This window comes from Trichosurus vulpecula, chromosome 2 (genome assembly GCF_011100635.1).
Source record: "Trichosurus vulpecula isolate mTriVul1 chromosome 2, mTriVul1.pri, whole genome shotgun sequence".
Lineage (NCBI taxonomy): Eukaryota > Metazoa > Chordata > Mammalia > Diprotodontia > Phalangeridae > Trichosurus > Trichosurus vulpecula.
In genome coordinates, this window is record NC_050574.1 from 371,526,441 (window position 1) to 371,548,928 (window position 22,488).

Genomic DNA, 22,488 nt, shown 5'->3' on the forward strand with positions numbered 1-22,488 from the left:
ATGATTAACTGAATTGTCTGAGATTTTTTAAAAAAAAATCATAATTTCCATGGAGTCCAATGATTCTTAAGTTTTTCCGAGTTTTTTTTTATACTTGATATTACAATGGATAGAGCACTGGACCTGCAGTCAGGAAGGCCTTGACTCAAATCTAGCCTCAGATACTTACTGCGTGACCCTGGACAAGTCACTTAACCTCTGTTTCTCAGTTTCCTCACTTAGAAAATGGGGATAATAATAGCACCTGCCTCTCAGGGTTGTTGTGAAGATCAAATGAGATAATATTTGTGAAGTGTTATTTGTACAGTGCTATTTTTCACACTTTTGATTTTGTTCTAATATTTCTTGCTCTCTTGTGGAGTCATTGATTTCTGCTTGATCTACTATAGTTTTGGGGGATTCTATTTATTAGGTAAATTTTATCATGTTTTCTTTTAAGCTATTTATTCTTATACCTTTTTTTTCTCCAAAGCTTTCATTGCATTTTTTCATATCTTGCTCATTTCCTCCAGGTCTTCGTATAGTCCTTGTGGGAAATTCTTTTTTTTCCTTTGAGTTTCCACAGTTCTCATAGAGATTTACATTTTTTTAATATTAGATGGTATATTCTTTTATATGCCCATCTCTCCAGCTTTAAGTTCCTGAATAGAGGTTTTGTTCCAGGGTCAGCTTCTGGACCCTGCAGCACTTTTGGGTGGGATACTCCTGCCTACTTGGTCCTGCTTTGTTCCCCTGGATTCTCGTTGTGGACCTCCACCTCCTGGACTTCAGCACCCCTAGATGGTTGAAGTTCATAGTGCTCAATTTGGGGGGCCTTCTTGTTGTAGTAAGAAAGAATATTAGGGACTTCAGAGTTTCTGGGCGTAGGGTATCCTGATCTGAGTACTACAGTAACACCATAATTACTGTATGGTGCTACAAAGGTCCCCACCTTGGGACTTCCTGACCATCCTGTTTTCTCAGGGCAGCCCTCTGCCCTTGCTCCTTGTGAACACAACACCTTGCAGGCTACACATGGCCCTGGCTATTTCTAATCTTACTAACACTGTGTGAAAAACCCACTTTCCTATTGCTCCATGGCATTTGGCTGATTTTTAAAATGCATTTCTCAATGGAAGAAGTTGCTTGCTGTAGTTTTAAATTTTATTTCTTGATCATTATTCAATCCAGTGTGAATTTCAGTGTTTCTGGTGGAGTAGGTATGTGGGAGCTAGGCAACCTGCCTATATTCATGTGGCCATCTTGGCCAGAAACTTGACATTTTCCTACTGATGTGAACAACTATTATTTTGATCTTTGGCAACACATATATAACTGCCAAGTAACTAATTTGTTTCAAATCTTCCCCTATTATCCAGTTTTATCTTCAAATTAGACATATCTGGAGTACCTAATGAATCAGACCAGGCAAGGCATAGTTTGAGAATATTAGTGGCTTTCCTTATCAGCAAAAAATGTCCAAGATTTTTCATAACCAGTGCAATCCTGCCACCAGAATCATATACTTCTTTTGTGTTATAACATGTCAAGGATGTAGGGAACAAAATGTAAACAATGGATAGAGGGCCTGGAGTCAGGAATAACAAAGTTTAAATCCAGCTTCAGATACTTACTAGTTCCGTGACTCAGGGTAATTCACTTAACTTCTTTTTGCCTCAGTTTCCTCAACTGTAAAATGGGAATAACAACAGAGATAATGGATTCTACCTCAGATGGTGTGAGGATCAAATGAGATAGTATTTTTAAAGCACTTAGCACAGTGCCTGGCACATAGTAGGTCCTATATACATGCTTATTCCCTTCTTGCCCCTTCATATCCTCTCTTTCCACTATGTATCTGATTCCCTTAGTACAAAATATGCCACCTATAAAATGGCTTTCTTTCTGCTACCTCTCCACCTCCAAACAGAGTTATGAGATTAATGCAGTGTTAACAGATTTGTATCCAACATTGTGATAAGAACAATAACTTAACTTCTCCTCCCCACATGTAATTTGGCTAATTTTTCCTTAAGAGGTTTTTAGACTATCTCTGAGTTTTGGTTAGCTCATTAGACTAAACTAACAGTTCAGACTGTTAAAAATCACTTCTTAATCACCTGAGTACAAAGCAGTCATTTGGAGCTCCAGGGGCTTCTCTGATGGTTGGCTAGTAGATTATGATGAGTAACTCAGGCAATTGAGCTTAGCTCAGCTGAATCAACTCAAGATATTCTCAATGCCTTTCACTATTGAATAGCCTTTTCCTGTCATGGCTAAGTAAATCTCTTTTTGTTAACTGTTAAATGACCTATAAGTGTCTCAGTTTGTTCCAATATAAAATCTAAACCATCAGAAGACTGGCCTGAGTCAGGCTCAGCCCAGAACAAACATCAAACAAAACTGTTAGTTCTGCACCACCAGACTTTTCCATCTTCAGCTGAACCCTTTAGACAAGAGATTATGCCCTGGAGGAAACATTTTCAACTCTGGAACTTGGTAAATATCTTTTCATTTATTCATTAATAGTAGAAATGGGCTGTCACATTTAAATGATCAGTACATTTAAGTTAATGATACAGGGAGACTCCTACTTGATTCACATATATAGCAGCAATTAAAGAAGTTATGAAATGCATATTATGGAATAGCTGATATTTGTAGAGTGCTTTAAAGTTTGAAAAGCACCTTTAATACATGGATGACACAAACTTCATTTACTAAAGAAATAGAAGCATATTACTCTCCCAGTATTCAACAGTTTTCATGTAAATGGTGAAAGGTAAAGAAGTTCTAGGTTGGATATAGGTTGGATACAATGCAGATACTTGCTTGTTATGGATATAACCTATGATGCATGGTTCCCCAAGTTCTGGGCCCACACTGACTAGATTGATCTCAGAAGATGACCCCAAAAGGTCATCATCTCTTTCAGCTCATATGCTACTAGTTAAAATTTATTCTGGAAAATTTCTAGTTTCCGTTGTGATGATAGGGGTCCACTCCATCCTAATTAATCACAGAAGGCCCAGATGTATTGATTGAATCAATCAGTCAATCAAAAATAAAGATGTGACTATGTTCTTAGTCAATTTCAAAGGCTCAGAGGGCCTTTGGGTCATTAGATGAAAGCAAATAATGCCACACAAAACATTTGTGATTAGTTAAATAGCATTAGTCATAACCCATGGGGCACATTTATAAAAACAGCAAAGTGCAAAGGCAACCAGTTAAGTGGGAGGGGACTCCAAATTTGGAAGGGGAGTATTTTAAGGCTCCTGTAATAAGACAGAGTATCTCATAGAAGACACTAGACTAGAAGGAGATCTAGCTGGCAGTAGAGAGAGACATGCTGAGGGCAAGCTAAAGGTTTACCAAGAAAAGGCACGACTTTTCTGGAGGTAGACCAAATTATGATTTTGTGAACTATGAAAGGTCAGAAGACCTGGAGGTCCCCCTAACATTGGTAGTAGTATCCACCAGAATTGATGGTGACATCCTCTGAGCATCAGTGGCTGATGGCAGCAATCTACACTGGAAATTAAGACACATTGAGAACCAACTACTAGATATGTGAAGAAAAGGTAGCTTTTCTGGGCTTTATAGCTCTGTATACTCTTGGAGCCTCACAAAAAGATTCACTTGTAACACTGTCATGTTATCATTTCATCACTCTAATTTGTAATAGGCTGAGCAGCCCTCTATAATGATAAGAGTAAGGTCTCTACAGCAGCTACTCAGCTCTGCAGTTGTATGAAAGCAACTATTGAAATACTTAAACAAATTAGTATGGCTGTATTCAATAAATTTTATTTAAAAATATAAAAATCATTCTTAGTTTGTGGGCCCAAAACAATTAGTAGACCAGATTTGGCCCATGAGCCATAATTTCCTGACCCCTAAAAGACTCTGTTCCCACAATCTCAAATTTAAGTAATTTATTAGCAATCTTCTCCCTTCTTTGGCTAGAAGACTAGATTCTAGCTTCATATCGCCTAGCAAATCAAATTTCCTCTCCTATATATAGGAGTTGGAGTTCATTTTCCACGAACTCTTGTCTAGGACCTTACAGGCAAACACATCTGTTTTTACCATATGCTTTTATAAGAACTGTTAAAAAGAAATTGTTCTGTTGATATCTTTTGTTTTTCTATCACCATAATTTCTCCCTTACCTTCTCTATCCCTTTTCCCAGAGAGCAATAATCTATAGCAAAGAATTTTTTTAAATGAAGAGGAAAATATCTACAGTGTTCCAAATATGTGCAAAACATTGTGAAAACATCTGCAGTGTCCCATGCCTTTGGACCCATCCCCTAGTTCCACTATACACATTTTCCCTCTCTGCAAAGGAATGAGGGGAAATGTCTTCTTAACTCTTCTTTGGAGCCAAGCTTTTTTCCCCCTTAACATTCAGCTTCATTTGTATTTGTGGTTGTTCTTTCCATTCACATTGTACTCATTCGTTGAGTGTATTGTTTTCTTGGCTTTGCTTCCTTCACTTTGTATCAATTCATGTAAGTCTTTCTATGATTTGTTGCTGCTTATAACTGTATTATAATTGTGTGTCACTACATGTTTAGCCATTCCCTAATTGATAGTCATCTACTTTGTTTCCATTTCTTTGCTACCACAAAAAGTGTCTATGGGGTAATTTGTGTTTATTTGTTTCATGAATGACCTCCTTGGGGCCTGAGCCTAGCACAGGGATCTCTGAGACAAAGGGTAGGAACATTTTAGTCACTTTATTGGCATAACTACAAATTGCTTTCTGGAATATTTGCACTAATTCACAGCTTCACCAACAATGTATTAGTGTGCCTATCTGTAATTCTTCATGCTCTCTCATTATACCTGTAGTTGTTGTCTCTTGACCTAAGAAAGTTCGTGCCAATTTCTGAGCTGCATTGATAAAGGGAAACAAAGGCAGAAGAAAATCAAGAACTCTTCATCTAGGAGCTCTGTTCAAACTCCTTGGACAAGCACAAGCAGTTCACCTTTGCTTATATTTTGTCTTAGAGCATGATACTCAGTTTTGCTGGGTAGGTGATTCTTGGTTTTAATCCTAGCTCCATTGACCTCCGGAATATTGTATTCCAAGCCCTTCGGTCCCTTAATGTGGAAGCTGCCAGATCCTGTGTTATCCTGATTGTTTTTCCACAATACTCAAATTGTTTCATTCTTGCTGCTTGCAGTATTTTTTCCTTGACCTGGGAGCTCTGGAATTTGGCGACAATGTTCCTAGGGGTTTTCTTTTTGGGATCTATTTGAGGAGGTGATTGGTGGATTCTTTCAATTTCTATTTTACCCTCTGGCTCTAGAATATCATGGCAGTTCTCCTTGATAATTTCTTGAAAGATGATATCCTTCCCCCTCTTGCTGTGTGTAACATTTCTGATGGTAAGGTCATTCGGATGGACTCCATGGCTCTCCTCCTCTTTCCATCTTGATTCTCAGCTACCACACCTATTTCTCTCTTGAATCCACCATCAATTCTTTGCTGTCTTGAATTCTGCTTCTCTGATTTATGTGTTTGTCTGGAGAGTATCTCTGCTTCCTACCTCTAACTGTTAAAATCTCTGAACTGGGCTGATAACTCTGCCACTATGTTTGTTTGGGGAAGGGTGGGAATAGGCCAAGGCTTCCTCTTTACTCTCCTATTTACTTAAAGGCATGAAAAGGCCCACCAATGTGGAGTTGAGACCCTTCAGATTTGACAGATATCCCAAGGTAATGTGAGTCATTCCACTCTTCCCTGCTGACCAGCTATGCTTCATATGTAATAAGGGGTGAAGGTGAGAGGCTACATCTATCTACTGAGTTCAGTGCTATATCCTTGCTGAGTACCCATTCTATGCTACGGCTAAGTAAACTTTGGTTATCTCTTTCATTCCAAAATCAAACCTAAACTACCAGGAACTAGAGTCTCAATCAAGTCAATCTGAGTCAAGTAGTTAGAACAAGATAGCACAGTAGCTCACATGATTAAACTAAGAAAAGGGAAGTGCAAATATGGAGGATGGAGTGAGCAAGAGCTACCCTAAGCAAAGAACTATTTTAGTGGCATATAGAAAACTGGGCACCACTCACCCTCAGTGATTAGCTCAGTGGGTGCTGGACCAGGTCCAGCACTCCCTAGTTGTTGACTGTCTTGAAGTAGTTGAATTGCCATTATAAGAAAGCTGCAGGAACATCTAATGGATTTGATAACAGCATAAGTTAAAGAAGCTATGCTAAATGAGGACAGGAACTGACAGGCAGCAGGCAGGAACTGATAAGCCACAGGTTGAAAAAAAGGTCTCTGACCTAGAGGTTTTGCTACATCCCACTGAGATAAGAGCTGTGAGATTGAGAGTGAGAATGAAACTTGGGAACTCTCATTGGAGGTAAGAAAGCAAATAATACACTTAATCTATTACTTGTCCTTAGAGCTTGATTTCCTCCACTAAGGGAGGAGAGAGTGGGCAGGCTTTCACCAAGAAACTGGAGAAGTTGCAAGGGAAGTTTAAATACAGTAGTGACCTGATGAGTCATTTGAGCTCTGATTGCTGAGAACATGGTTAAGCCCATGCAGAGAAATTCTCTGCTGCAGAGTTCCATCAGTGTGAGGTTTTCCAAGGGCTTATTTTTGCAGAACTAGTTAAATTAGTTAGAAATGCCACATGGAGACAGCTTTTTGTCTCTTTTTAAGTAGCCATTATAGAGAGTTATGTACCTTAGCCCCTTCCTGTTGTGGCTATTTCTTTCCCCAGTGAAGATTTGCAAGGAATGGAGTGAAGTTCCTTAAATAATGGGTTTATTAGATTGGATTTAAGTCTCCAGCCCAACATTCTGCCACATCTTATGCCACATTTGCAATAAGGGGTAATTAGATCCCAACCTAACTCAAGTTTAGGCATCCCCTAAAGCTCATGCTCTATTTAGATATAATGGGCTTCTGGACACTGGCAGCTGGGCTACCATTATACCAAAGGACCCCAGTTGGTATAGAGGGGTGCTTCAATTTTCACAGGGGGACTATAGACCATGGAGGAAAAGGGAGTATCATGAACTCTTAGAAGTCAGTAGCTGTACATGATCTTCTAGCAATCTCTATGCAAATTATAGTGGGTAGAATCAAATGGAAACCCTTGTAGTAAACATCCTATATAGTCACCAAACATCATATTGTCCCAAGGGGGTGAAAGATATTTCTTCTCTAATGACAGAGATTAAGGAAGCTGGACCACATTGCTACAGGAACCTCCTTCAACAGCAATACAGTGTGGCCCATGAAGAAGGTGGGTGACACCTGGTGGCTGACACTGAACTGCAAGAAATTTAACAAAGTCATTATGGCCATTGCTACCACTGTTCAATATGGTGGACAAGTAGCCCAGACCCAGGGTGAGTGGTATGGGGTTAACAACTTCACCAACATTTTTTCCTGTGTTCTTGTGGCTCAGACTAGTTAGTATGAGTTCTCTCTCTCTGGTAAAATACTTTCACTATCCTTCCCCAAAGCTACCTGAACTCCCCCTCAAATTGACACATTCTGGTGTGTGTGCCCTTCCTGAGGGTACTGATGTATACCACTTAACTGATGACATGTTGATGGGGTTGGGTGAGGCCATAGTGACTGAGCACTAGATAGGATAGTGGCCCAAATGAGAGACAATGGGCAGGAAATTAACCCTAAGAAAATCCAAGGTCCAGCCGACTCAGTCAGCTTTTTGGTAATACAATTGTTAGAAAAACAAATAAACAATTCCAGACATAATCTGGAATATAGTTACTAACTTGTTTTCCTATAATCAAAAAAAGAAACCCAGAGACTTATTAGACTGTGTTTGCAATCACCCACATTTACCATTCCCAAAGTTCCCATTTACCAAGCCATTCACAAGTCTCTCTTTTAAGTGGTCATTAGAACAGACTACATACAATCCTGGAAGATCTAAACTGGGTTTTCCACAAGTCTCTCCTTATGGATGACCCTGTGAGGTCTATGTTTTTGAATGTCTTTATACATAAATACAAGACTGAGTAGAAGTTTTGTCAAGGACCTAGGGTTAGCCAGAATAAGTGACCATTAGGTTGCAAGCTACCTCAAATGATCATTTGTTATGCCACCTTTGAAAATCAGCTACTTGCCTGTTACTGGACCCCAGCTGTTGCTGAACAGATGGCACAGGATCCTACAACTACCCTTCATCCAGAGATGCCTGTTATGAGTTGGGAGGTGTAAAATGGACTAACAAGATGGTTAGGGCACAGGAGGCCTCTACTGTCAAATAGAAATGGTATGTAGCAACAGCTCTCTCTCTCACTTATCTAAAGCAATGGCAGCTACGTCTTCCCCTCAGGGTTCTATAGGTATCCCTTAAAGTGTTGGAGGTATCTCTCACTATAGGCTTGAGCCCCTATTCCAGTGTTATTCTCCCACTTTGAGGTGCCAATGATTAGAACTCCAATTCCATTTAACCAGCTAACATCAGTGGGCTTTTATGAAGGGTTATTTACTTCAGATAGATAGCAAAACCAAAAATACAAAAAATGCAACACCTGGAGGGTACACACTCCCTATACCACCTTAGTCATTGGACAGAACAGGCCCAGTCTTAATTTGGTTACTATATCATGTTGGTCCCACCAAGTTCACGTCAAACTGCCTCACTGCTGCTGCATGAGTCTTGGTCTGAGTCACTGCTGGGCTGAATCCTGAAGGTTTCTTCTTAATCTTTAGGGCTTTAATGCCAGACTCTGGCATGGAGTCCATTCCCAGACATTAGATGGCTTCCCTCTTGACCTTTAGAAGCTCACAAGTTTATAACTATCTGCTTTGACTAGAGAAAAAGAATAAATGCTGAGGCAAAGTGATGGGGCCTATATTCATGGGCCATAGGTCTTAGATATAGAGGGCCAGAGGCCTTTTCCTTCATGGCATTGTCTCTTTTTTTATTGGAATACTACCAGGAAGTATAGAGTCAGACCAAGAGAAGAGAAGGATTCTAGTTGACTAGTGCTTTTTGAATACTCCCAGTTCTGGATATTGTCAATTGAAAAAGCTCATTTTCATCATGAGGCTAGCAGACCAGAACCCGAAATGTCTGGTCATGCTCCAAAGTTTACATGGAGATTATATCAGCAGAGTACTCTGTGCATACTCATACAAGCCAGGCTCATTGGCCAGTCCTCTCTTATAAGCACATTCAAAAATCCTTCTCACCAAGTTTCCTTGGATTTTCCTGCCCTTTACAAACAGGTTTGCAACTCTGCCAGAGACTTAGGCCTCTAGTCCAGGCTCTAACTCTTGCCTTTTTTGTTAATCTAGTAGGCTCCAACCTATGAGGACTTGACTCCTGAGGAATGCTCTTTTGTCTGTTTGACCAATGACTCCATATACCACAAGAGGCATATGAGACTGAACTTCAGGAGCCATTAATCTAGTTGCAGGATTCAACTATTTAATTCCCTTCTATATTATTTACACTTCTTTTGCATTTTAATTAAATATTTTTGCTTTTCAATTGGTGTCTCTTGAATTACTTGTACTGACCTTTGTCAGAGAAATTTACGGTAAAATTTTCCCTCAGTTTCCAGTTTTCGTTCTAATTTTGAGTGCATTGATTTTGTTTGTGCAAAATCTTTTAGATTTAATGCAATCAAAATTATCCATTTTACCTCCTATGATCCTCTCCATCTCTTGTTTGGTCATAAACTCTTCCCTTATCTGTGGATCTGACAGGTCATTTTTTTCCATGTTCCCCCATTTAGCTTTATGTCTAAACTGTACCCATTTTGACTTTATTTTTGTATGCAGTGTAAGATGTTGATCTATGCCTAGTTTCTGATAGTTTTGATTTTTTCAAAATTTTCTTCTGCACATAATACACAATAGATACGTGCAGCCATTTTAATCCAGCAAAAAGGAAACACAATTCATTTCCAGTTTTATAATTTGGGGCAATTTTTTTCGGAAGTCAAATACTATTTATAATAAACTTCAAGTATGTAGGTTTTGTTGTATGGTTTGTTGCTTGAAACAAGTAGGCCACTGGATGTGGACTGGAAATCTTGTTGCAATATAAAGGTTTTTATCCTAAAAGGGATTGCTGTACTGGGGTTTGGGCTATTATAGTGGCAACATACATACTATATTCTTATAAAGTTGCAAACTGGTACAGTAAATCAGGTTACAACTATATCCTCTAATTGAGGACTAGCATTATGAGGATTCTTTGCCTCCTGTAGTGAAAATGAGTTTGTTGCCTTGACATAACTGATTCCATTTTGTATTAGGACACCATTTGGGGATGAAGTGTTTTGATGTTGTTTTTCCTAACATTTTTCAATATTAAAACCAACATTTTCATGGCATAGGTTGGTAAAGAACATATTTATGGAGTACATTTTTGATTTTTCCAGAGAGGAATTTGTTAACATTTTACCAGCACACTTTTGATTGAGCTTTTCAAAAATTGAATGGGTGGAGGAAAGATGGTGGAGTAAAGGCAGAGACTCACCTGAGTTCTCCCCCAAACCCCTCCAAACAACTTTAAATAATGCCCCCAAACAAATTCTAGTGGTAGGACCCACAAAAGAACTGTGAAACTGGGTGAAACAGTTTTCCAGCCCAAGATAACTTACAAGGTCGGCAAGAAAGGTTTATTGCATTGCAGTGAGTAGAGCACAGTCTAGCACAGGCCAAGCTCCAGGAAACTAGGAGTAGGCCTTGGGGGTGACTGAATCAATGGCAGTTTCCCCCACAGACAGTAAGGGCATCCAACAGCTGGTCAGAAGGAGATTACAGAGTCCCTTTGCTGGCACCAAGGGCAGGACTCTGGTAAATTGACCATACTTGGATCTGGGTCACAGTCCTAGGTCTCAGTCCAAGTGATAAGGAGTACTAGCACACCAGAGCTTGCAGCAGCAGGGCATCTGGAACCCTGGTCACAGTTCCAGGGTGGAAAATAGGTCATTCACAAACTAGAGCACAGGCCAGGAGAGTAGTCAACACAATTTTCCCTGTATCATACCAACTTGGAAGAACCAAAAACTTACAGATCCCCAGAATTATCTCTGAAAATAGCTGCGCATGCGCGCGCGCACACGCACGTGCACACACACACACACACACATACACAAACCTAAAGCTTGGGACAGTGTCCCTTTCACTCTAGAATCAGTCTCACTTTAGCCTAGAGAACAGTCAAGAAATAGACAGAAAAAAGGGGCAAACGGCAGAAAAAGATCCTGACTATATATAGAAAGTTACTATAGTGACAAGGAAGATCAAAACACAAACTTAGAAGAAGACAACAAAGTCAAAACTGCTACATTCAAAGGCTGAAAAAAATTAATTGGTCTCAATTCATGGAAGAACCATGGAAGAACTCAAAAATGAATTTAAAAGTAGCGTAAGATAGGTAGAGGAAAAACTGGGAAGAAAAATGAGAATGGTGCAAGAAAATCAGGAAAATAGAGTCAATAGCTTGGTATAGGAGGCGCAAAAAAATACTGAAGAAAATAACATCTTAAAAAAATAATAGGCCAAATAGTAAGAGGCAGAAAAATCCAGTGAAGAGAAGAATGCCTTGAAAAGCTGAATTGGCCAAATGGAAAAAGATATACAAAAATTCACTAAAGAAAAGAAATCCTTAAAAATTAGAATTGGCCAAATAGAAAGGGAGGTATAAAAACTCACTGAAGAAAATATTTCCTTAAAAATTAGAATTGGGGCCTGCACCTGCATCTGCACCATGGCCTTACTCCAACAGAAGTGGCCCCAGCATAATGGCAGCCTTGGTCTTCTGCTGCCTACGTTGCTGTGACAAGTGGCCATATCCCACTGAAGGAGATGCTGGCCATGCAACTGGATACACAGCACATGGGAACAGATGTTTTCATTGTCAAAAATGGAAGAAGGATATGTGGGACAGGAGGTTGTTTAGCCAATGCAACTTTTTTTCTTTTATTTATTTATCTATTTATTTGTCTATTCATTTATTTATTTATTTATTTATTTTTAGTTTGCGACATTCAGTTCTATAGGTTTTGGAGTTCCAAATTTTCTCTCCCTCCTCCTCCTCTCCTCTCCCCTCCCCAGATGGCATGCAATCTAATGTAGGTTCTACATTTGCCTTCACATTGAAATTATTTACATAATAGTCCAGTTGTAAAGAAGAATTATAACCAATGGAATGAATCATGAGAAAGGAGAAACAAAACCAAAAAAGAAGGAATAAAAAGAAAGCAAATAGTTTGCCTCGTTCTGCATTCAGACTCCATAATTCTTTCTCTGGTTGTGCATAGATTTTTCCATCATGAGTCTTTTGGAGCTGTCTTTGAACTTTGTATTGATGAGAGGAGTCAAGTATATCAAAGTTAGTCCTTACAGACACCATGCATCTGTAATCGTGTATAATGATCTCCTGGTTTTGCTCTCCTCAGCATCAGTTCATATAAATCTTTCCAGGTTGTAATGAAGTCCACCTGTTCATCATTTCTTATGGCACAATAGTATTCCATTACATTCATATACCACAATTTGTTTAGCCATTCCCCAATTGGTGGGCATCCCCTTGATTTCCAATTCTCTGTCACCACAAAAAGAGTTGCTATAAATATTTTTGTACATATGGCTGCATTTCCCACTTGTATGATCTCTTTGGGATATAGCTCTAGAAGCTGTATAACTGGGTCAAAGGGTATGCACATTTTTATAACCCTTTGGGCATACTTCCAAATTGCTCTCCAGAATGGCTGGATCAGTTCACAACTCCACCAACAATGTAGCAATGTTCCAATTTTCCCCCATCCTCTCCAGCATTTATCATTTTCCTGTTTTATCATGTTAGTCAATCTGAAAGGAGAGATGTAGTACCTCAGAGTTGTTTTGATTTGCATTTCTCTAATCAATAGTGATTTCGAGCATTTTTTCATGTGACTATAGATATCTTTAGTTTCTTCCTCTGAAAAATGCCTGTTCATTTCCTTTGACCATTTCTCAATTAGGGAATGACTTGTATTCCTATAAATTTGGTTCAGTTCCCTGTATATTTTAGATATGAGGCCTTTATCAGAGACACTGGTTGTAAAGACTTTTTCCCAGTTTTCTGCTTCCCTCCTAATCTTTGTTGCGTAGCCAGTGCACCTTTGCACCAGAACAAAAGCTACTTTGAATTCAAAATCCAATCCACAGGATCTGGGGCATTGGAGTTGCAACTCAGAAAATGTATTTGAATCAGATTCTGCTCGGCCAAGATATGCATAGCCTTGTGATGAAGAGTGACTGAGCCCTCTACCACAACAATGAGGAAAAGAATAGGTTGCCAGCAAACAGTCATCCACGGGAGGGAGATGTAGTGGCTGTTATATATGATCATGTAGAATTAAATATTTATTTGAATGGAAAGAATATGCACTGTTCAGCTTCAGGTATATGAGGGACAGTGTATCCTGTTGTATATGTTGATGACAATGTGATTTTGGATTGTCAGTTCAGTGACTTTTATCATAATTCTCCAACTGGTTTTGAAAAAAATATTAGTTGAACAGCAAATCTTCTGAATATACTTACATTGAAAACTTCTACTCCTATGATATCCCCCTAAAAACATTTTAAGCCTCACTTGATCCATAGGAAGTATACTCTCTGTTTTTAATAAACATTTGTGAAGTTATCTAAGGAAGCAATAGGTTAAACACGATAGCAGAATTGTGATTTAAAATACTGGGTTGTGTCATGTAATGTAAAAATCTGCATTTTGGACAATTTTATTCTTAAATGTATAAATGGAAATTCACAGAAAGTATTAAATAAAAATTTGGATGCTCATGACATATAAAAAGGAAATTTATTTCTTACATGAGACACTTGGTTTAAGTCATAGGGATAAAGTCAGTTGTGATTTTATTCATTCAAAAGTTTATGCCTTGTTAAAAGAAGCACTATCCTGTCTGCAGTCCTATTATCTTCTTTAATAGTATCTTTTTTGTGTACAGAATGAAGTGAGAAATATTTAAAACTAATGACTAGCTTTTTTCCAGCATGTCTATTCAGTATAAAAGTTGCTCATTTTCATAAATGCTATATTTATGTTTAACTTGTATGTTTCATTGCTTTGCATTTGCTTTATGTAAGGAATAATAGAATTATATATTTTTAAGAATTGTCAAACATTATTATGTTGAATGTGAAAAAGCAAAACTGAACACAAGAAATATTTATGAAGACTGCCATACTGTGTTATTCTACTCTCAGAATAATTACAGATTGATCAGGGATGTAGTGTACACTGGCAAAACACAATGGAAAATTATGATGAAGCTTTACACTTGAACTATAAATCATAGTATCCTTTTCTGGAATGTTTCATTTAAGTGTCTTTTTTCTGCAATGAACAATAAAATGAATAATGGTTAAGGTGAAATTTTAAAAAATTAGAATTGGGCAAGAGGAAGCTAATGACTTTATGAGACATCAATAAACAGTAAAACAAAATCAAAAGAATGAAAAAATAGAAGAAAAGTGGGACAACAGTTAGAACAACAACTGACCTGGAAAATAGATCCAGGAGAGATAATTTAAGAGTTATTGGACTACCTGAAAGCCATGGTCAAAAAAAAGAGCCTAGATATCACATTTCAAGAAATTATCAAGGAAAACTGTCCTGATATTCTAGAACAAGGAGACAAAATAGGCATTGAAAGAATCCACTGATCACCTCCTGAAAGAGATCCCAAAGTGAAAATTATAGCCAAATTCCAGAACTCTCAGGTCAAGGAGAAAATATTACAAGCAGACAAAAAAAGGTAGAAAAATCAAATATCATGGGATCACAGTCAAAATAACACAAGATTTAGCAGTTTCTACACTAAAGGATCAGAGACCTTAGAATATGATATTTTTGGTGGGGGGGGGTTGGGGAGAAGGGAAGGAAAAGGGATTGTGCAAAAGAACTACCATTACAAGCAAGAATCACCCGCCCAGCAAAACTGAGTACCTAATCCTTCAGGGGGGAAAATGGATATTCAATAAAATAGAGGACTTTCCAGCATTCCTGATGAAAAGACCAGAGCTGAATAGAAAAATGTGATTTTCAAATACAAGACTCAAGAGAAGGATAAAAAGGTAAACAGGGAAAAGAAATCATAGGGGAATTAATAAGGTCACTGTTTACATTTCTACATAGGAAAATAATACTTGTGACTCCTAAAAACATTTTCATTATTTGGGCAGTCAGAAGGAGTATACTTTGACAGAGGTTATGGGTGTGAGTTGAATATGACAGGATGATTTTCTAAAAAAAAAACAGAATTAAGGGGTGAGAAAAAGGAATTAATGCACTGGGAGAAGGGGAAAGGGAGGGTAGAATGGGGTAAATTGTTTCACATAAAAGAAGTACCCAAGAGAAGCATGAAAAGGTAAACAGGAAGGAGAAATCAAAAGGGACTTATTAAATTTGAACTGTTTACATTCCTACATGGAAAGAGGATATTTGTAACTCATGGGACCTTTCTCAGTATTAGGATAGTTGGAGGGGATATATAATTATCTCACATTGAAGAGGCAAGAAAAAGCTTTTACAGTGGAGGCGAAGAGGGGCAAATGAGAGGGAATGAGTGAAATTTACTCTCATTGGATTTAGCTTAAGAAGAGAATAACATACACATATGGAAATCTCTCTTACCCTACAGAAAAGTAGGGGGGAGGTGGGTGAGAAGGAGGCAATGATAGAAGGGAGGGCAGATTGGGGGAGGGGTAAATCAGAAGCAAACACTTTTGAGAAGGGACAGGGTCAAAGGAAAGAATAGAATAAATGGGGGGTGGGATAGGATGGAGGGAAATATAGTTAGTCTTTCCCAATGTGACTATTATGGAAGTGTTTTGCATGATTACACATGTAAAACCTATATTGAATTGCTTGCCTTCTCAGTGAGGGTGGGTGGGGAGGGAGGAGGGGAAAGAATTTGGAACTCAAAGTTTTAAAAACCAATATTAAAAATTGTTTTTACTTGCAGCTGGGAAATAAGATATATAGGCAATTGGGTAGAGAAGTCTATGTTGCCCTACAGGAAAATAGAATGGAAAAGGATAAGAGAAGGGTGGGAGTCATGGGGGGGGGCAGATTGGGGACAAGGATAATTAGAATGCACACTGTCTTCAGGTGGGGCGAGGGGAGAGATGAGAAGAAAATTTGTAAGTCCAAATCTTGTGAAAGTGAATGTTTAAAAACTAAAAAGAAATTAATAAAATATATTAATTTCAAAAAAAGATTAAAAAAGAACATGTTTGTTTTCATAAACAACTAACAAACATAAGGGATTTCCAGATAGGACAAATCACCAATGGAAAAATTTGGTATGTAGCCTGGTCATTAGTTTATGTCATCAGGCATCAATCAAACTAACTGGTAAACAGATTAAGTTATTGACCACCAATCAGAATTTGGGTTTTACCAGTCCATGCCCATAAGTTAAAACTAGCTATATAGCTTTGTAGATACAACTCAACAGAAGCCCCTAGCCTTCAGTTTGATCTTGTCTTGTGACTGAGTCAATTCCTGCATTCCCTGTACTAGAGACCCAAGTAGGAGCCATGTTGTCTTGAATGCAGTACTGGTTGACTGACTGAGATGTACCCACTTACTAGGCAACCACCTCTGAGAAAGACACATGGCCTCCTGCTGGGCAAAGAGGGAACCTTGTCATTGAGTACCAATATGAAATATACCTACTGGGAAGTCCTAGGAAATCAGGTTTAGTATTCCTAGTGGGGTTAATATTTGTATTGCTTAATAGAGAATATGAGCTGATGTTTACCTGCATTTGATTAAAAAAGTTTGATTGCTAGCACTAAGAAGTGTAACTCTAATTAATGATTCCATTGCACTAGTAGCACAAATAATAGTAAATTGTTTTTGTGTGTGTACTGTACATATTACACCTTCCTTCAGAAAAGAGGTTGATTTTAATTTTATTGTATCTTTCTATGTTATCTAATTTCCAAAAATATATCACATTGTTCTGTACTGGTTTCCCAATTATAATCTTCTAATGAAGGAAAAATGAAGCAAAATAAGATTTCTTGACTTTTCCAAGATTTGTCAGGCTGCTGAAGAGTAAAGCAATAAATTAGATTCCAGGTGCCCAGTGTTCAGCTATATCTCTAAAATGGAATATCAGAAAGCATTTTTAAAGTATAAATTTGTCTCATTTTATCCTGACGAATTTCTAACAAATAGATGAAATCTGAAATAAGTGACAGCTTTTCAAGTTTTAGGCATTACATTTTTCATATAAAATGGTTGGTGGAGAAAACTGTGTTAGCACTAGCAACCAACAGTAGGAAAGAGTAAATTCATCATACATTACAGTGGGGAGAACCATATTCACAGCTGTGGACAAATCATTTCACCACTCTGGTTCTCAGCCTTCTCATCTGTATGTAGCCCCTCTCTGAGCTAATCTCCAACTTGCTCAGTGGTTGGGTCCTCAGAGAGATAACTGCTACCTTGGATTCTAGGCCTAACTTTGTGAATGGATGTGCCCACCACTGTAGTTCACAGGACCTCACTGTGTGGGATGTGCTTTCCTATTAACAACGTGCCTAAAATTTTTATTGGCTTTTATAAAACATTTCTTCCAAAAGCCTGGGGCACAATCTTGTACAAGTACACATAGGATCCGGAGGAAAAATGGGTTCAAAATGAGAACATAATGAGGCTTTCACATAGAATACATGTGTAATGTAGAAGTATCCCTGAGATTGATGTCTGTTTTCTATGATCTACCTTACCAAGAAGATGTACTGGACATAGAGTAAGCCTGTTTGCTGAAAGGAGCCAATCAGGATCCTGCAATGAGCCAAAGTCTTGCTGATGTTCCATGGTTGACCTATGCCCCTCAAAACTGGCCCAAACCAGCCTTGCGGTAAACTGTTCCTACAAAACATCCTGTTTCTATGACTACCTGTTCATGGGAAATTATCCATTCTTTTCCCCAACACCCCCCCTTCCCCGACCTCTCCTTTGTGGTCTTGAAGCATAAGTCTTCCCTGCCTGTCCTGGGCTGTGGGTTCCTTTGCACCTTGTACTGGGGCCCTCAGCACTAGTGTCTGATTTTCCTCCTAATAAAACTTTTCTGCTTTCATCCCAGCTGGGAGTCCTCTGCATTTTGAGCGGTGGGCTTCACCTGGTTGACTATACCAAAGGGTAACTCACAACTCCTGTTATTGCAAGGCTTAGAAGTCTTTCCTCTTTTCATAGTGTTCTTATACAATTCCCCTTGGGAACAATGTCTTTATTGGGCTGACTGCTCAGCTGGGCTCCCAAGGTCAGCTCATTTAAGTTTGTAGCCAGTACTTTTTTCTACCACAAGGAGTCAGGCTCTCTCTTCTGTGTCTGTCCTCAATTGTCTTTTGCTTGCAGCTGGATGCTTTGTCTCTTACTGGCTAGTAGCTTCGAAGGCGTGGCTAATGTTGGGAAAGAGGAGAAAAGTCCTTCTTTGTTGCCCTCTTGTATATGGAAGAGTTCTGCCTCCACAAAACACTCCCAAGCCTAGACTTCTCACCGATGAATGGTTTATTTCCTTTATATAAAGGCCCAAGGGAAGTGACTGATTTTCTCAAATGTTTCTTGTATATCAGTTGCCTTTATCCTACGGCCAAGGTCCTATAATCCTGTATATTTTTATTCACTCGTTGTAGGGTTGTAGGAAAATTCCTTAACAAATACTTTACAATTTATGATTACATTCTGGGTCTTCTATGACCACATCAACTTAGATTTAGAGAAAAATTCCTTCCCTTACATGTAAAATGAGAGGGTCAGATTTGATAACCTCTAGTATCCCTTCTAGTGCTCTATCTATAATCCAATAATCCCCATTTCACATATCTAACACCAGGGAGGAAGAAGAGCCCTTCCACTAGGGAGGGGAGCCCCCTCCAAGTATAACTGAGATATCAAAGCCCTCCAGCTCTGAACAATAGTACATTCATGAACTGTAACTTCCCGGTTCCTTGGGCTTGGGTATTCTTTCACACAGCCACACATGACAGGGTTCTAGTTGCCTCAGCAACAGTAGCGATTGTTTTTCCCACTCAGTATACAAGGTCCCTCTCATCTTTTTCCTTCTCCTTTCTTACTGGGTTCAAGTAATATGTTGTATATATAATCAGTTCTACTGATCAACCTATTTTTAATTAGTAGCAAAATGTTTGGATGGTGACTTCTTTGAGAACAGTTTTAGTTGAGTACTTTCTTACAGTTTGAGACCTGGTTCTGCTGGGCCGCCTTATTTCCTACTTTTTCATTATTTTCCCTGAGATTTTTGACTTTTATTTCTCCGTATGAATTTTTTTAAAGCTGTAAAAAGCAATCCTTTGGTAGTTTGATTGGTACAGCACCTAAGTAAGTTTAGTTTAGTTAGTAAGCCTGCTGTCCCTTCAAAGAATTATGTTATTTTCCTCCACTCCCTCCCCTTTCTCCTCTCTATGCATTTCAGATATGCAGAGTTCAGGATTAAATACCATCAGGTTTTTCTAGTAACACTTTAAATAGCTTAGACATGAAAGTAAGCAGAGAAACTGAACCTCTAAATACTTGCAGCTTTGTTTACCATTTGAGGAGGGGCAAAACTGAAACTGGAGATTGGCTGGCAAATGGAGAAAAAAAATCCTTAACACTCCCTGAATGAATGGTGGGGAGGGGGAGGAAAGGACAGAGAAAGGTGTTGCTATCGGACTGATGTTTTTCATTGGCCCCACAGTGTGCCAGTTACCATTTTATTTCTCCCAGCTCATACCTGGACAGCAACTTAGGTCCAGGTTTGTTCTTGCCTTCCAATTACCTCCAATGTTCTGGTCATCTATCATTTTATTCTACACTTGCGTGAGCCAGAATTGGAATCCCAGGGATGTTCTGTCAGCTCCACATGGTATCTCCCATGCCAGGAGGCCCATGGATTTTTCCTTCTCAGAAGTCAAGGGCAACATCACCAGAAACCTCTGGAACTCTGGGTAAACTGCCTGGGTCACCACATCTCCATGATAATGACTCTGTGGGTGGGACAAACCCAGGTTGCACATATAAGAAAACTGAGGCTTGGAGAAGTTAAGTCAAGTAAAATAGGAATTTAATAAGTGTTTGCTATGTACCAGGTGAGATGACTTACTCATTGCCATACTTAGAATCAATGTTGGAATCAAGTCTTGAACCCAGATTTTCTGACTCCATGACCCCAATTGTAAGACCAATGTCTTTCTACTTCACTTCACAGGGTTGCTGTGAGGGAACCAAATGTGAATTATTCTTGTTGTTGTTATCATTATTACAGGACAAAGGACTATGGAAAACATGGGTCAGAAAGTAAAATTTAAGGAAACACATTTAAGAATTAAGTCCAGAGGTTAATCCCTAAGAGGTGGGAAGAAGTTGGATAGACAAAGAAAAGGACTGAACTATTTCCATTTCCCTCTCCTACAATCTGTAACTGACAGAAAAATAGAACTCATTTTTCAAAATAAAGGAATAAAAATTATAGCGAATGAATATTAAGGTGATGATGCCCCCTGCTGGATAAATACCAATAATAATAAAAAAAATACACTATCAATGAAACCACTGACATTCTTCTGGAGGTGGTGAGGAAATAGGAATTCATCACCAATATTTCCTTTGTAATTGTTCAAAGTTATATAATTTTGCTAGTTGTTACTCTAATGTGTCTGGATTTTTTTCTATTTTTATTTTTTTCTTGCTCTCTGAAGATGCTTTTTTTAATAGGATTTTGCTTTTTTCCCTCAATTACATGTCAAGAAAATTTTTAGTGTTTATTTTTACAAGATTTTGAGTTCCAAATTTTTCTCCCTCACTCTCTCCTCTCCCCTTTTCTGAAAATGGCAGGCAATTTAGTTATACATGTGCTATCATGTAAAATATATTTCTACATTAGTCACAATTGTGAAAGAAGAAATAGATCAAAAGGAATGAAAACCACAAAAAAGAAATAAGTGAAAAAATATGCTTCGATGTGCATTAAGTCCATTAGTTCTTTATCTGGATGTGAATAGCATTTTCTTTCCTGAAACCTTTGTATTTGTCTTGGATCACTGTATTGCTGAGAAGAACTGAGTCATACATGGTTGATTATCCCACAATGTTGCTGATACTGTGTACGTTTTCCTGGTTCTGTTCATTTCACTTTGGATCAGTTTGTACAAGTCTTTCCAGGTTTTTCTGAAATCTGCCTGTTCAGTATTTCTTATCTAATGTCTGTTATATGAAGCCTTAAAGAAGATGTAAGCTGTAAGCTGCTGAGAATGCATGGCAGCAAACAAAAATTTAGCATGCCCCAATCTTTGCTTACACCCAGAAAATTTGTGAAATTTGTGCAATACTGTACTTGTCCCACCCCACCTAGAGTCATTACCATGGAGACTTTGCAGGATAGACAAGCATTATCCGGAATTCTTCAAATTTCTGTAGGTTTTGGTGTCCTTGAAGACTTGAATGGACTTCTGATATGAAGCAGTGATGGCCATACTAGACGGAGTCTATCCGTTCTGGACTATCTGAGCAGGGAGCTAAATAATTGCCAATTTAATAGATATGGGTGGAGAATGTCAAGTCTGAGGTACAGATAACAGAACAGACTATGGTACAGGCCAAACTTCCTTCAAGTCCCATCTAAAATCCCATCTTCTGCAAGAAGCCTTTTCCTGATGACCTGTAATGTTAGTGCTTTCTCTTTGACATTATCTCCAATTTATCCTATATACAGTTTGTTTGCACATAGGTGTTTGCACATTGTTGTCCTCCATTAGATTAAGTTTTTTGAAATCAGGAACTGGTTTTGCCTTTCTTTGTATTCCCAGGGCTTAATACAATTCCCGGCACATAGTTGGTACTTAATAAATGCTTAATGACTTGACTTGACTATTACCAGAATGCTGTTAACCTCTAACATTGCTACTGAAAGCCAGGATCTACAATACTGAATTAATGTATGCCACTGTAAATGAACTCTTTGTTCCTACAGAATTTGTGGTAAGACAGGATGATTCTGCATGACTCCCCCCCTCTCCAAAAGAAGAGAATATGATATCCCAGAGAAAATAAGGCTATACATGGAGTAATGTTTACTTAGCATCTCCAGGACAAAAGTTATGTATTAATTCCTGATGAGTTTCTTTCTATAAGTAATTGTGTAAGAATTTAGCTGGGGGGGTGGGGAGACAGAGCCAAGATGGCAGCTGGAAAATAGGGACTTGCTTAAGCTCTCCCTCAAATCCCTCTAAACACCTGTAAAAATGGCTCTGAACAAATTCTAGAGCTACAGAACCCACTAAGTAACAGAGGGAAACAAATCTCCAGCCCAAGACAGCCTGGATGGTTGCTGGGAAGGGTCCATCACACTGTGCTGGGAGTGGAGCACAGCCCAGCGTGGGCTGTGCCTGGACAGACCAGACCAGAGTCAGGTAGAGCAGGTATCAGGGCCATGAATCACTGGGCTGTGGCAGTTA

The 22,488-nt window shown here is 38.6% G+C and overlaps 1 pseudogene; it reads left to right on the forward strand.

Annotated features, from left to right (window-relative positions):
• The first annotated feature begins 11,753 nt into the window (after positions 1–11,753).
• LOC118840381 lies at positions 11,754–13,529 on the forward strand (annotated as a pseudogene).
• The last annotated feature ends 8,959 nt before the right edge of the window (positions 13,530–22,488 follow it).